We start from the raw sequence: 16,310 nt of genomic DNA, 5'->3' as shown, positions 1-16,310 counted from the left end.
GGCGTCAAATCCATGCCTGTTACCGTGCAACCACCACCTCCATCTCTCTCCCAAACTGTTATCTTCCTAAACCAAACTCCACCAGCAAACTCCGGCTCCCCGTTGCCACCTCGCCAGCTCCTGGCAGCCTCTGCTCCTCTTGGTCTGGTGTGCCTGCCGCAGGAACCTCAGCTAGGAGGAGTCCCACGGCACTGCCCTTCTGTGCCTGGCATCTGCGTCCACCCTGCTCTCCTCGAGGTGCAGCCGTGGATGCCTACCGTGGGCACGCCATTCCTTTGTGGCTGAGTAATATTCTGGCACGCTCCTTCTTATACTGGATACCCTCCGGGGGTAGACCCTTCTGGAAAGCCACAAGCCAAGGTGGAGAGTGGCTCCGGTCACCTTTCAGTGGGGGATTAAGAGCCCCAGGTTCACCTACCCACATGTGCACGGAGCTGCTGCAGACCTCAGGCTCACATCCAGGTCCTCTGCTCAGTCCTGCGCCCCTGCCACGCCTCCTCCTGGGATTTTTCCGCAGGCAGGCGGCTGGCTTCCGCCATCACTCTTCTGCACAGGGACATGGAGAGATGCTCCTTCTCAGGAAGAGCCTCCCACCCACATGGTGAACCCAAGGGCGACCCTAGGCTTCAAACTCAACTAGGAAGAAGCAACTGGCTGCAGAGATCACTCAGTGGCTCCCCCAGAGCCCCTCAATGCAGTGGGTTAACAAAAGTTCAACAATAAATAACGATTCCAGCCCACCCCAGCTGAAGCCTCCAGGACAAGCCACTCAATACTCTGATGCCGTTTACAAACCCCACTGTGGCCAAGCCTGACTGAGCCACAGGGAAGGACAGAGCCCTCAAGGGCACAGTGGCTGGATGTCCTTATCCAGGTGAAGTTTCCTGGTCCAATAACTGGCAGAATAAAGTCCCCCGTCCATAATGAGCCACATCCTGAGGCAATTCAGGATTACTTTTACACGTGAACTACTTCTCTACCCCTGTTTTACAAACAAAACCCGTGGTAGGTTTTACCATGTCTCCATGAGGTGACATCATTAGTTATCGGTGTGCTTTGTGCACATTACACCCCTCCATTCCTATTCATGCTCCATGAGGAAATTAAGGTCTGAATATTACATAACTAGCTCAGTGACCAACCCAGCCGGGACTCCAGCTCGGCTCGATGACCTCAGTCAGCTCAGGTTCAACTCTTCCCGCCACCAGCCCCAGCAGGCGGAAGCTGCCCTTGGGGGGGACCACTCCCCCTCCCAGCCAAGGCAGAGGTCACTGGTTCTAATGAGCAGCCCCTGCGCCCCCTCTCTGTGCATCAAGGTAGGGACTTTGAGGAGCACCAAGATGCAGAGGACCCAGTACACACTTGTGTGATATTGGTGACTTGTCCTTACACAGAACTTCTGGGGAGTTTTGAAGAGGGCAAGAAATGGAGGCGTAATCGCAGGATGGCGTTCAGGAGGGAAAGCGTCAAGTGTGTCCACACCAGACCCGAGGTCCACACGTCCGACCTGGCGGATGTGTGCTCCTGTCCCTGCAACTTCAGTCACAAACGGAAGGAGGCTGTCACCAAGAGTCCAGCCCAAAGATGCATTGGGATCTCGCGGCATGTTTCCTGGAACAGGAGAGCCTGGCTCCACCCGCTCTGCATTCCAAGTACTGACACCTCTTGAACTCAGAGGTGGGCTGGTTTAGGATGAAAATCCGCCCCCGAGGTCCAAGAGCCCTTGGTGGTTTCAGCTGCTCACCGTCTGGGACCGTATTTGTCAATTTTCTGAGAGGAAGATGCTGGAACCTTGTGCTGGGCCTCAGTCTGTGGACGCAGAGCGGGGAAGGGACTCCCTCAGCTCCCACCCACCCCGAGGGGAAGGAGGCACAGGCCCCTGGTGAAGGGGGACACTCTACCAGTAGGTGCGAAGGACAGGAGGAATGCTCTTCCTTCTTCTGAATAACCTGAGACAAAAATGGGGAAGAGCTGTCACCTAAGAACAATATTTTAATATCTACAGACTCTGAAATCAAGGACATAAAGACACAAAGGTTATTCCCATTAAGAAAGCTACTCTCCAGACAACTTTCAGGTCACATTCCAAAAGAAACGGGAGGGGGGGACTCTGAGGAATTTGTACCCTACTCTAGTCGATATGACACACCACACGGAAGGTTTCAGGGCACCTCAAAATGAACATACTCAAACCAAGCCCATATTAATATCAAGGTTATTTATTTTTACTTCAAAATTCTTCTCCAATCTCATTTTTCCATCTGCAGCCCTGCCCCTTTGACCCTGGTGATCATCGTCTCAGCCTGGAATAGGACATGAAACCCGTCCTCACCCCACCTTCTCCTCGGGGGCCCACTTCATCCAGTTGCTTTAGTTTTCAAAACAGATCTCTTGTGTTGCCACCAGCCCCAGGCACACTCTTCAAGGGCCGCCCGTGGAAAGAACCCTGACCCTGACTATGTCTGCCCCTAACTGCCCACCTCCAGCCCCCACCTTCCCACCCTTCCCTGAGACTCAGCCTGGTGACACTTTGCCCAGTAGAATGTGATCAGAGGGGTCCATGCCTGGGGCATCTCAGGGTTTGTTGGTGGCTCATTTGCCTCTGCTGTGAGAAAAACATGACCCAGATTTAGGATGCTGCTTCAGCCAGGTCTTAGGGTGAAGAGGGCCCATGGAGCACACCTGTGACTGGCCCAGAGTCAAGATGTAACATGAGTCAAAAAAAAAATTTGTAACTGGGAACCACTGAGATTTTTTTTTTTTTTTTTGCATGCTTGTTACACAGCATTACCTAGTGAATGCAAACTAATACATGGGGCTTCCCATTACTCTTAAAACCTAAAACCCACAGTATGGTTCCAAATCCCTACTTTCATTTCCTTACAGTATCTTTGCATCCTCACAACAGGCCTATGTTCCTTTCCTTATCTCCCCACCTCCACCTCTGTTGTGTTGTTAACGACCACTTTCCTCACCTTGAAAGTTACTTCTTTAAGGAAAGGTTCCCTGACCCTTAGACAACCAACCTCACACCTCCCCTTCATAGACTGTAACAGATTTGTAATTTTATAATTATTTGGTTGTTCAATTGCTATTTCTACCTCACGTAAAGGCTTAAACACAAATACAATTTCTTTGCTTAGTTAACATCCATCCCTCCTCTGGCCACTACACAAACACACTCAAAAGAACGTACTTCCCTGGTTTTCCTAATCATTGAATTCAAGAGCTAGCAAATTGTTGGTTCATAGTAGGTCTGCAATACATTTTTGTGAACAAATAAATGACTCAGAAAGGACCAAACACCATAGCCTAAAAGTATGATATAGATGTAAATACAACAATTATTAAAAACATTTTCTGAGTGGAATAACCTGATGAAATGTTTGCATTTCAGACAGTGGCTAGATCATAGTAATCTCAGCGTCACTCTTCTCCACATCCACCCAGCCTGCCTCAGGACAGCAGAGCAATGGTGCCTTCTGTAACTCCAGGCCTCGCAGCGGAGGGGGCAAACCCGGCAGCACCAGCACACCTGGCAGGCTCGTTAGGCACTTATATTGCTGGTCCACACAGAGTTCCTGACTCTGCAGACAAGGTGGACTTCTAACCGATTCCACAGGGTCTCCTGCTCCTAGTCTGCAGACCACCTGTGAGAGCCACGGGCCTTAGATTGGCAAATCACTTTCACTTGGCAGTGGTCAGAAGAGCAGAGAAGCAACTTCTGTGCCCCAAGAGCTCCACATTGGTTACTACACCGAGGTCCAGGTTTGGGGGTCCTCAGTCAACGTCCACCAGGCTCCATAGCCACCTCACTAGCCACTGCCTCTTCAGAAGCCAGGACCTCTTCTTCCCAGACACATCTTCACACATGAGGCATAGACACCCCAGAAAGCACAACCTGTGTTTCCCCTTTTTCTTTTTTTATTCTATTTATTTATTTTTATGTGGTGCTGAGGATCCAATCCAGGCCTCACATGTGCCAAGCAAGCACTGTACCCCTGAGCCGCAACCCCCGCCCTCCCTTTTTTCTTAAGGGTCCACTTTGCTCAGCAGAATTGGGAACAGAGGGGAAATGGAAACCTTACTTCAAAAATGAGGTTTGAGGTTGGGGTGTGGCTCAGTGGTAGCGCACTTGCCTAGCGTGCACAAGGCACTGGGTTCGATTCACAGCACCACATACAAATAAATAAAATAAAGGTCCGTCAACAACTAAAATATATTTTAGATTAAAAAAAATGAGGTTTGAGTATGATGCACCCCAAGGGTGGGGAGGGGGTGGCCCCCAAGCACTAAACTTGGAAGAGTGAGGACCTCCTGCGGCCCCCAGCTCCCTTCCAACACACTGTGGCATGTCCCCGCACCAGATCCAGCTCTGTGCAGCCTCAATAAGGGCACAAAGGAGGCAGGGGCTTCTAACAGGGTCTTGAAGAATTACCATCTCAGCTGGATGTCGGGTCATCAAGATCCCCTTTCTGGGAGTCCTAGGAAGGGAGAGGGATGGTGCCCAAGAGGTTGGGGTTGGCATTGGCAGTGAAGGTGAAAGGAGCAGGTGGTCAGGGGGGCGATGAGAAGATGTGGCTTGGAGGCTGGTCCAGCAAGGAAAGGCTGTTCACGTGCCCGTCCCGGTATGTTAAGTCCTAACCCCAGTGCCTTGGAATGTGACTGTACTGGGAGACGGGTCTTTAAAGAGAAAATCAGTCAAGCTAAGGTCACCTGAGGGATTCTATTCCAACAACTGTTGAACTTCTAGGACACACAGAGGCTGACTGCACAAGGCCCCTAGGAGAAATAAGGAGAAGGCGAGACTGGGCGTCCCCAGCTCAGGGGAGAGGCTTCAGGGAAACCACCCTGCCTACTCCTCCATCTCCAACTCTGAGATCTCAGAACGGCAAGAAGTCTCTGTGGAGCCCCAAAATCTATGGAACTTTGTTCTGGCAGCCTGAGAAGACACTGCAGCCAGTACTGAAGTCCTACAGATGTAAAGCAAGTGGTCGATAGGAGGTGGGGGCAGGGACCCAGGGCAAGACAAGGGGGACAGCCCTGTCCTGTCCTGTAGGTAAAGGACATGGCCTGAGTATAAGCAGAAGGGCACCTCTCAGAGCCACATGTTCTACCGGATCCTCCTGGAGAGAGGTTGGGTAACTGACGCTGGCATCCAAGCCCCAGAGAGCCCCATCTCCTGGGAGGCCTCCACCCTGCCATTCCAGATGGTCAGTGAGCAACAAGGAAGGGGAACCCTGCTGTCGTTGGGGTGATCAATAACACATCAGGCATCAATTGTGGTGTTATGGTAATTATCTGTGGAAACCTCAAACAGAAAAACTTGATTTTATTTTTAAAAAAAAATTCTTTTCACAAAGACAGCGTGACAGTGTCAGCTCTAGAACTACAACTTAGAAAAATCTAGAGAATTTTAAAGGCAACAGCCTCTTAGTTAAACAAGCCAACACTTAAGCAATAGAAGGCGGGAAGAACTAAAAATAAGTCGCCTCCTTTTAGCACAGAAGGAGCCTGAGGATCTTCTTGCAAGGTCGGCCTCAGCTGCCACCTGCCGCCCTCCGGGCAGCGCTGGGCTCACTGGGTGTCATATGTCCTCCCTCCCAGGCCCTGACTTTGGGCCTCTCCCTCGTCTCCTGGGCGTCCAGAGCCCCTGCCTGCCTCCAATCCCACGGCTCCAGCTCACAGCCGGACACTCGCTGAACAAGGAGATGGGGAGTTCTGCCAGGACATGCTAGGGTCCTACCTCTGCTCAAGGACGACACGCAGCACGGACGTTCCCATGCACACACACACTCACAAAACCCAGGCCACAAGCCCCAGATTAACTGGCAGCGTGGGGCTCCCGCGCTCCTCCCTCGGCCGCGGCTGCTGGGCAAAGGCGGCATCCAGGAAAAGCCCAGGGCTGCCCCGCAGCCTGACCCCTGCCAGGATGCCGACCTGGCCGTGGAGATGCTGCGGCTATCCAGCGGCGGCCATTCCTCCCCTAGTGTCCTTTTAATTTAATTTTAAATACCTTTTCTTGAACGCCAAGTCCCACTTTAATCTCCTAGGTCTAAAAGCTGGTGTGACACCTGTCACACATCTGTCCACCCAGCCTGCCCTGCCTCACCTCAGCATCTCTTGCTATTCAGTGCACCTCGTGACATCCGGCCCATGGAACGGCATCCAGACTCCCCAGGAAGAGATGGGACAGGGCAGGGTTTCCCCCTGATCAAAACCCATTTCAGCTCCTGAAATGTACGTTTCTCACTTAATCCCAATTCTTCACACTTGTTTTAGGATCTGATTTAACATGAAATGTGAAATATTTGCTTTGTGACACTCAGGTTTGCTCTGTACACTGATTCCAAGGTGCTAATCCCCTCCGGAGTGCTGCAATTTAAGACTGGAGTTGGCAAGAAGCGCCTGCCCCCGGGAGTCACAGCCTCGCCTGCCTGAACCGACTCGGGGGAGAAAGCCGGGTGGGAGCAGGAAAGCAGCCAATCCAGCTGCCCCCAGGGGAGCTCTGTGCTCCCCACCCTCCCTCACAGCCTCCTGCGAACCACGGAGGACTGAAAGCAGGAGACCAAGGTGACACCTGTTCCCTTTAAGAAGTAAAAGGAGCAGCATCCTGTGCCCTTTTCCATCTTTCTCTTTTTCTAAGAGGCAGGGTGGTTACATTGGGTCCAGGGTGTGGCTCAATGGTACAACACTCCCTTAGTATGCGTGAGGCCCTGGGTTCAATCCCCAGCTCCGAAAAAAAGAAAAATAAAAAATTAGATTTCAGAGTCTTATATTAGCTCAAATCCTGAATCTACCATTTTCTGTAATACCTCAACAAGAACAAATTATTTTAACATTTCAGTAGATTTAGTCTTCTCTGGAAACTGGTTGACAGGAGTACCTATCTTATATAGATTTGTATGAACTAAATGGAGACACTTATGTAAAGTACCCAGGATAGTGATGGCATATAGGAAGTGATCAATCGATAATAATTGCTAAAGATATTTTATTGTTATTTCCATAGAGGTTTCTTAAAAAGATGAAATAAGGTGATGAGTACTGTTGTGGTAAAGAAGATAGAAATTCAATGGTGTAGTGGCACAAATCCCAGCAGCTCAGGGAGGCAGAGGCAAGAGGATTGCAAGTTTGAGGCCAGCCTCAGCAATTTAGTGAAACCCTGTCTCAAAAATAAAAAATAAAAAGGGCTGGAGATGTAGCTCAGTAGTAAAGAAACCCTGGGTTCCATTCCCAGAACAAAAAGAAAAAGAAAAGTCAACTGACATGGTACTCATTTTATAGTTAAAACAACAAAGGTAATAGAAGTTTCTGTCACTTGAGCATAACAAGTCAACATGAAAAATGAAACCCAGCTTCATCAACACACCGAATCTTCATGCAGCTGTGCCCTGATACTGATGCTTTAGGGAAGCTCCCAGAGAGAGACCAGAACAGCAGTGAGTCCTCGTTAGCTCTGCTGATGGTTTGCCTGGGGAGGCTGAGGCTCATACTCTCTGTTCCCAGGGAATACTGACTTTGTAACCCTCCGTTTATCTGTATCCAGTTTGGTAGTGCTGCAAACCAAGGCAAGCCTTGCCGGAAATACAGGCTCCCCGCTGCCTACACCACGCCTGAGTTTCCATGCATGCTGTAGAACACAAGGCATTGTCAACTATGCTCTCTGCAGCTTTGCAAACTGGGATGAAGACAAAACGAGAAGAGGGATGACTTCATTCCAGCTCTTTCTCAACCACCAATGTGAGAGGCTAAAACCAGAATAGAAGAAGAATTGAGTTAGGGATCCACAGAGGCAGGAATAGTTGGTCACAGGAGTTTTATGAACAAGAGCTAAAATTCCAGACTTAAGTTGTTGGTGATGCTCAGTGGTGATCCAGCCCACTCTGTGGCACCAGATCTGCATCCATCTTTGAGTTGATAGCACTTTGCCACATGGAGGGACGAGCATGGGTAAGCTGGTAAAGGTTTAGTAACTTGCTCTACAGGAAAAAAAGCCTTGATGTGTAGTGATTCCCAATTTTCATGATGTAAGTAGTTCTATTGGGGCCGTTTCCAAACTACCATGTGATGGCTATGAATGCAGAGTTGGGAAAGGCTGCACATAACTAGGATGGTGGTTGACAAGGACACAGAGACAATTGGGGGAAAGACTAGAACAGGATTTAAATAATTTAGAATTCAACAAAATTAAAAACTGAAGACAAAGTGGCTAGGAAAAGTGGAAGTCACTGATTTAAAGATGTGGACATGCCCAAGGGTCACCTAAGCACTGCAGAGGTGGAACCCAGAAGAGCCAAACTCTCAGCAAATCACCAGCCAAACAATACCCAAAAAACTAGCTGAAAAGGGGAATCTAAAACCTTTTTTTTTTTTGTATTCATGAATAAAGCAAAATGAAATCAAAAGATATAAGATTTTCTGAGCTTAAAATTGGAGAGTACAAAATCAAACTCTACTCGTATCTTTAATTATGAACATTAGTGATTTATTCCTAGGTTTTCAATTGCTGCCACTTTAATTTCTTCCTCTGTGAAATAAAATTGTCAATTATGAATTTTCCACCCTGCAGCGCAGTACAACTAACTTTTAAAATGAGTAACAGACCACAGAAACTTCACCAAGGGCATTTTTCACTTAACCTAAGATTGCTATAGCTCAGAATTTAGAATATAACTCACTTTTCACAGATCAACTTCATAATCTCTAAAACTAGCAACAAACAAAGCCTTAAAAATATATATTTTTTTAAATGCCACTTTAGGGTAACTTGGAAAAAATATAAAAAATCTATTTGGAGGTATAAAAGAACCACAAAGGTTGCAAGGTCTTAAAAGAGCAAACTTCAAGAGGAAGGACCCACGTCAATTTTTCCCTAAGTAGTTTATTCAAAAGTAACAGCAAGAAGGATGAGAATCCGAGAAAAGAATCCAGGAGGAAACTCAAAAAGCTGGGAAGATAGGCATTCAGGACCCACCAAGAAGTCAATACACACATAAGGCTTCCAGCTAGGACCCCTAAAGGAGTTCCTCTTAATATACACTTTCCTAAGTAGGAGTGAATGGAAATACCCAGGCCTTTATAAAAACCAAGGCTGAGTTTGAATCAACTCAACTTCTGATTAAAGTCTATATTAACTGCCTGACAGAGCAAAAGCAAATTCTGTTGGGAGGAAGGAAAAAAAATCATTCAAATCTTAAAAGATTTCTATGTTTATAGACAATGCTTATAACTCAATCAAAAATAAGTAGGCAGATTCAATCAATAAAATGACAAGAATGGGCCAAAAAACAAAAGAAAGAAGCCCACAAGAGATTGAGATATCAGAATGACACAATATGGATGTAAAATAACTGTGGTTAACATGTTCAGGAAATAAATGAGAATACGGACAATTTCGGTTTAGAACTAGAAATTATTTTTTAAAAAGGAACAAATGGAATTTAACAGGAAAATTATCAAAATTAAGTACTCGGTAGATAGGCTTAACAAGAGACTCAAAAACAGAAAAGAGATTTAGTTAAGTGGAACATAGTTAATACGAAAAATATCCAGACTGAAGGACACAGATCCAAAAGTATGGAAAGTACGAAATAGAGTGTAAAAGACACTTACAAGCAAGAAAATGGGGTCTCAGAAAGAGAAGGGTGAGGTCATCAGGTGAGAGGTGAATTGTACAATGTGCCATGTGAACTTGGCCAAGCCAGTACTACTGTTGCCAGTTTCCGTCCCTGGCTCGCAGGGATGGCTGTCACAAGAGACATTCCTAGATTCAGAAGGCGGCTGTAAATGGCTGTTATGTTCCTTTCACGCTCAGGTCAAGATAGGGAACACGGAGCTGCTGCAGCAAACAGCTGCCTTCCTCTTTGACCCGCAGCATCCTCCAGCTCCTGTCAGTTTTCCTTTCTCAGCCTCCTCAACTCCTGGGCCAGGTGCATATGCAGCTCCACGAAGGGGTGGGGGTTGCTGCTTGTGCAGGACACCTGTCATCCAAGTTGCAGTCTGGGAAGCAATGGGAAACAGAGGGGGGGTTCCAGCCCATCTGGCACATCCCGTCTTCTCTTTCTACTTCTCTGTCCTGTTGACTGTGGCTGAGGCCATAAACAGGGGAACAACCTGAGTCTATCAGACAAGCGTGGCTGATTTTCTCAGGTCAAACCCCTATTTTAAATAAAAATAAATAAATAATTTTTTTAAAAAAAATTCCTATTTTAAAAACTGAGTGTGTCTGTGTGTGTGTGTGTGTGCGCGCACGCGCGTACACAGCTCTTAGTGATTCTGTTTCTATCATTAGACCTTCTTCTAATTGAAAGAAGCAATATTTGAAGAGATGGTAGCTGATAATCTTCCCAAAATGTATAAAAGATGCCAAAATACAGATAATTATAAGTATAAAGAAGCATACATCACAGAAAAGCTGCTGAAAACCAAACACAAATAGTACTTTCTAAAAATCAGAGAATGACATTAAATGCTGATGAGGATATGGAGTGACAGGAACTCTCTTCATAGCTGGTGGAAATGGAAATGGTAGTTTGGCAGTTTCTTTCAAAACTAAACACGCTCTTATCATATGATCGAGCTACTGCATTGCTTAATGTTTACCCAAAATTGCTGAAAATGTATATCAACACAAAACATGCATATGGATTTTTTTAATTTTTAAAAATTTTTTATTCTAATTTGTTATATGTGACAGCAGAATACATTACAATTCATATTACACACACAATTTTTCATATCTCTGGTTGTACACAAAGTAGAGTCACACCATTCGTGTCTTCATATGTGTACTTAGGGTAATGATGTCCATCTCACTCCACCATCTTTCCTACCCCCTTGGTCCCTCCCTTCCCCTCCCTCCCCTTTGCTCAATCTAGAGTTCCTCTAATCCACCCATGCTCCCACCACAACTCCATTATGAATCAGCCTCCTTATATCTTAGAAAACATTTGGTATTTGGTTTTTTGGGATTGGCTAACTTCACTTAGCATTATATTCTCCAACTCCATCCATTTACCTGCAAATGCCGTGATTTTATTCTCTTTTATTGATGAGTAATATTCCATTGTGTATATATGCCACATTTTTTAATCCATTCATCTACTGAAGGGCATCTAGGTTGGTTCCACAGTTTAGCTATTGTGAATTGTGCTGCAATAAACATTGATGTGGCTGTGTCCCTGTAGTATGCTGTTTTTAGATCCTTTGGGTATAGACCAAGGAGTGGGATAGCTGGTTCAAATGGTGGTTCCATTCCCAGTTTTCCAAGGAATCTCCATACTACTTTCCAGATTGGCTGCACCAATTTGCAGTCCCACCAGCAATATATGAGTGTGCCTTTTCCCCCACATCCTCGCCAACACTTACGTTGTTTGTATTATTAATAGATGTCATTCTGCCTGCAATGAGATGAAATCTTAGTTTTGATTTGCATTTCTCTAACTGCTAGAGATGTTGAACATTTTTTCATTTATTGATTGATTGATTATATATCATCTTCTGAGAAGTGTCTGTTCAATTCCTTGGCCCATTTATTGATTGGGCTATTTGTTTTTTTGGTATTAAGACTTTTGAGTTCTTTATATATCCTAGAGATTAGTGCTGTATCTGACGTGTGAGTGGTAAAAATTTGCTCCCAAGCTGTAGGCTCTCTATTCACCTCACTGGTTATTTCTTTTGATGAGAAGAAGCTTTTTAGTTTGAATCCATCCCATTTATTGATTTTTGATTTTAATTCTTGTGTATAGGAGTCTTATTAAGGAAGTCAGGGCCTAATCCAACATGACGAAGATTTGGGCCTACTTTTTCTTCTATTAGGCACAGTGTCTCTGGTTTAATTCCTAGGTCCTTGATCCACTTTGAGTTGAGTTTTGTGCATGGTGAGAGATAGGGGCTTAATTTCATTTTGTTGCATATGGATTTCCAGTTTTCCCAGCACCATTTGTTGAAGAGGCAATATTTTCTCCAGTGCATGTTTTGGCGCCTTTGTCTAATATAAGATAACTGAAGTTATGTGGGTTAGACTCTGTGTCCTCTATTCCGTACCATTGGTCTACCTGTCTATTTTGGTGCCAATAGCCTACTGTTTTCGTTACTATTGCTCTATAATATAGTTTGAAGTCTGGTATACTGATGCCACCTACTTCACTCTTCTTGCTAAAGATTGCTTTGGCTATTCTGGTCTCTTATTTTTCCAGATGAATTTCATGATTGCTTTTCTATTTCTATGAGGAATGCCATTGGGATTTTGATTGGAATTGCATTAAAGCTGTATAGTGCTTTTGGTAGTATGGTCATTTTGACAACATTAATTCTGCATATCCAAGAACAAGGTAGATCTTTCCATCTTCTAAGGTCTTCTTTAATTTCTTTCTTTAGTGTTCTGTAGTTTAGACGTTTTTCACCTCTTTCGTTAAGTTGATTCCCAAGTTTCTTTTTTTTTTTTTTGGAGGCTATTGTAAATGGGATAGTTTTCCTAATTTCTCTTTCAGAGGATTTGTCACTGATATACAGAAATGCCTTTGATTTATGGGTGTTGATTTTATAACCTGCTACTTTGCTGAATGCATTTACTAGTTCTAGAAGTTTTCTGGGGGAACTTTTTGGATCTTCTAGGTATTGAATAATATCATCTGCAAATAGTGCTAATTTGAGTTCTTCTTTTCCTATCCGTATCCCTTTAGTTTCTTTTGTCTAATTGCTCTGGCCAGTGTTTCAAGAACTATGTTGAATAGAAGCGGTGAAAGAGGGCATCCCTGTCTTGTTCCAGTTTTTAGAGGGAATGCTTTCAATTTTTCTCCATTTAGAAAGATGTTGGCCTGGGGCTTAACATAGCCTTTACAATATTGAGGAATGTTTTCCACGCATTTTGAACAATGAGGGATGCTGTATGTTATCAAATGCTTTCTCAGCATCTATTGAGATGATCATATAATTTTTATCTTTGAGTCTATTGATGTGACGAATTACATTTATTGATTTCCATATGTTGAGCCAACCTTGCATTTCTTTAGTGTTCTAAAGATCTTTTTGATGTATTTTTGTATTCAGTTTGCCAGAATTTTATTGAGAACTTTTGCATCTATATTCATTAGAGATATTGGTCTGAAGTTTTCTCTCTTTGATGTGTCTTTGTCTGGTTTTGGAATAAGGGTGATATTGGCCTCATAGAATGAATGTGTTTGGAAGTGCTCCCTCTTTTTCTATTTCATGAAATAGTTTGAGAAGTCCTGGTATTAGTTCTTCTTTAAAGGTCTTATAGAACTCAATTGTGTGTGGCATCCTCTATTTCCTTGCTTGAAATTGATATGTTTAAATTGTGTATATCAGTTTAGGTATATCATATGCCTCTAGAAATGTGTTGATGTCTTTGATATTTTCTATTTATTGGAGTACAAATTTTCAAAATAGTTTCTAATTGTCTTCTGCATTTCTGTAGTGTCCATTGTAATATTTCCTTTTGCATCATGCATGTTAATAATTTGAGTTTTCTCTCTCCTTCTCTTCATTAGCATGGCTAATGGCTTATCAATTTTATTTAAAATTTTTCCCAAAGAACCAACTTTTTGTTTTGTCAATTTTTTCAATTGTTTCTTTAGTTTCAATTTCATTGATTTCATCTCTAATTTTAATTATTTCCTGTCTCCTACTGCTTTTGAGGTTGATTTGTTCATATCTTTGAGATTTAATATTAGGTCATTTATTTGTTGACTTTTTCTTATTTGAAGGAATGAATTCCAAGCAATGAACTTTCCTCTTAGCACTGCCGTCATATTGTCCTGGAAATTTCAATATGTTGTATCAGTGTTCTCATTTACTTCTAAGAATTTTTTTAATCTCCTCTTTGATATCTTTTGCAACCCATTGTTCATTCAATAGTGTATTATCTAGTCTCCAAGTGTTGGAGTAACTTTTATTTTTTATTTTATCATTGGTTTCTAATTTCATTCCATTGTGGTCTGATAGAATGCAGGGTAGTATCTCTACTTTTCTGTATTTACTAAGATTTGCTTTGTGGCATAGCATATGATCTATTTTAGAGAAGTGCTGCTGAGAAGAAAGTGTATTCACTCTTCAATAGGTAATACACTCTATGTATGTCAGTTAAGTCTAAGTTATTGATTATTGAGTTTCATAGTTTATTTGTTTAGCTTTTGTTTGGTAGATCTATCTATTGGTGAAAGAGGAGTGTTAAAGTCATCCAGAATTATTGTGTTGTGATCTATTTGACTCTTGAACTTGAGAAGAGTTTGATTGATGAATGTAGATGCTCCATTGTTTGGGGTGTATATATTTAGAACTATTATTTCTTGTTGACGTATGGTTCTGTTAAGTAGTATGAACTTATGAAGGCCATGTAAATGGTATATTTTATCCCAACCTTTCACCTTCAGTCTATGGGTGTCTTTTCCTATGAGATGAATCTCTTGAAGGCAGCATATTGTTGGGTCTTTTTTTAAATCTACAAATCTACAAGCCTATGTCTTTTGATTGATGAGTTTAAGCCATTAACACTTAGGGTTAATATTGAAATATGATTTGTATTACCAGACATTTTTGTTTATTTTTTTGGTATTTAGCTTGACTTGATTTCTCCTTTGGTTGGCTTTTCTTTTATTGGAGTTCTTCCCTTCGCAGAGTTTTATTGTTGGTTTTCATTTCCTCCTCATGGAATATTTTGCTAAGAATGTTCTGTAGTATAGCCTTTCTTGCTGCAAATTCTTTTAGCTTTTGTTTATCATGGAAGATTTTTATTTCACCATCAAGTTTGAAGCTTAACTTTGCTGGATATAAGATACTTGGTTGGCATCCATTATCTTTTAGAACTTGGTATATGTTGTTCCAGGACTGGCCGTGGCTTTGAGAGTCTGGATTTAAAAATCTGCTAAGATCCGAATTGGTCTTCTCTTTTAGGTAATCTGATTTTTCTCTCTTGCGACCTTTAAAGTTCTATCCTTATTCTCTATGCTAGGCATAATATGTATTGGTGTAGATCTGTTGTAATTTTGTATATTTGGTGTCCTATAGGCCTCTTGTCTTTGATTTTTCCAATTCATTCTTCATGTCTGGGAAATTTTCTGATATTATTTCATTGAAGAGATTATGCATTACTTTGGTTTGAATCTCTGAACCTTCCTCTACCCCAATAAATATTAAATTTGATCTTTTGATGGTATCCCATTATTCTTGGATGTTCTGTTCATAGTTTCTTACCATCTTCACTGTGAGGTCAACTTTATTTTCAAGATTGTATATTTTGTCTTCATTGTCTGAAGATCTGTCTTCCAAATGGTCTAGTCTGTTGGTGATGCTATCTATTGAGTTTTTTAATATTTTAAACTATGTAAAAATGAAAATATAGCATCAAAATTTGTAGGATGTCCATCTTAGGCAGATTTATCTGCCCTTGAGTACATACCCACTATAGGAAAGAAGTAATCCAGACTTTGAGGATGGTACTAGAAGATCTCAGGAAATGACTATCTCCCAAATTAACAAGTGAATTACAACTCCAACAGAGAACATAGGAATGTAGCCTTTGAATCACCTCTTTAAAAGCCATTCTGATGGACAGAATGACAACCTCTGAGACAGGAATTCCCTGTATTTCTCCTTTGCTAAAAAAAGAAAAAATGTAGGATGTAACTAAAGCAGCATTCAGTAAGAAATCTGTAACACTAAACATGTCAAAAGGAAGGAAAGAAGAGCAGAGGCCAATGAAATTACAAAGTGAAAAATGAATGCATAATAAAACATTTTCAGCCAAGCAGGATCTGACAAAATTCATCATCACTGGGCCCACCCTAAAGAAAATTATTAAAACAAGTCCTTCAATAGAAGCAAAGTGATCCCAAAGGAAAGCACAGAGATAGAGCGTATTAGTTTCCTATTGCTGCTACAACAAATAAAGAGAAGTGACTTAAAAGAACGTGAATATATTCCGATAGTCTTAGAGATTGGAAATCCAAAATGGGTCCCACAGGACTATACTAAAGGTGTCAGCAGTTTGTATTCCTTTCTGGAGACTCATGGGAGGATCCATTCCTGACTTTTCCAGGTCCAGCCATCTCACCTGGGATCCTGGTAGCACACCAGTGATGTCGGGCTGGGTCTCACACTGCCATTCTCCTCTTCTGCCTCCCTCTTACACATTTAAGGACACTTGTGACTGAGCCCTTCCAGGATAATCCAGAATAACTGACCATCAGTCTCAATCCCTTCTGGACTCTTAACTCTCCTTGGTCATAGAACCTAACACAATCATAGCATCCAGAGATTAGGTGCAGACATCTTGGGGGTGGGGGGGG

General features: G+C 43.0%; 1 long non-coding RNA gene across 7 annotated transcripts in view; it reads right to left on the bottom strand.

Annotated features, from left to right (window-relative positions):
* Window positions 1-16,310, bottom strand: part of LOC125617630 — a 326,369-nt gene that overhangs the window by 215,350 nt on the left and 94,709 nt on the right. For 5 of the 7 annotated variants that reach the window (XR_007348712.1, XR_007348709.1, XR_007348707.1 and 2 more), the window contains one exon: window positions 419-546. The exons of 1 other annotated variant lie outside the window; for it this stretch is intronic. This is a non-coding gene — a long non-coding RNA (uncharacterized LOC125617630). Of the gene's footprint in view, window positions 1-418; window positions 547-6,112; window positions 6,234-16,310 lie in introns of all 7 variants that reach the window. One more of the 7 variants, XR_007348710.1, reaches the window with a different exon arrangement.

This window comes from Marmota marmota, unplaced genomic scaffold (genome assembly GCF_001458135.2).
Source record: "Marmota marmota marmota unplaced genomic scaffold, marMar, whole genome shotgun sequence".
NCBI classification, from domain to species: domain Eukaryota; kingdom Metazoa; phylum Chordata; class Mammalia; order Rodentia; family Sciuridae; genus Marmota; species Marmota marmota.
The sequence above is the reverse complement of the archived record's forward strand: the minus strand, read 5'-3'. Positions and strand labels throughout refer to the sequence as shown.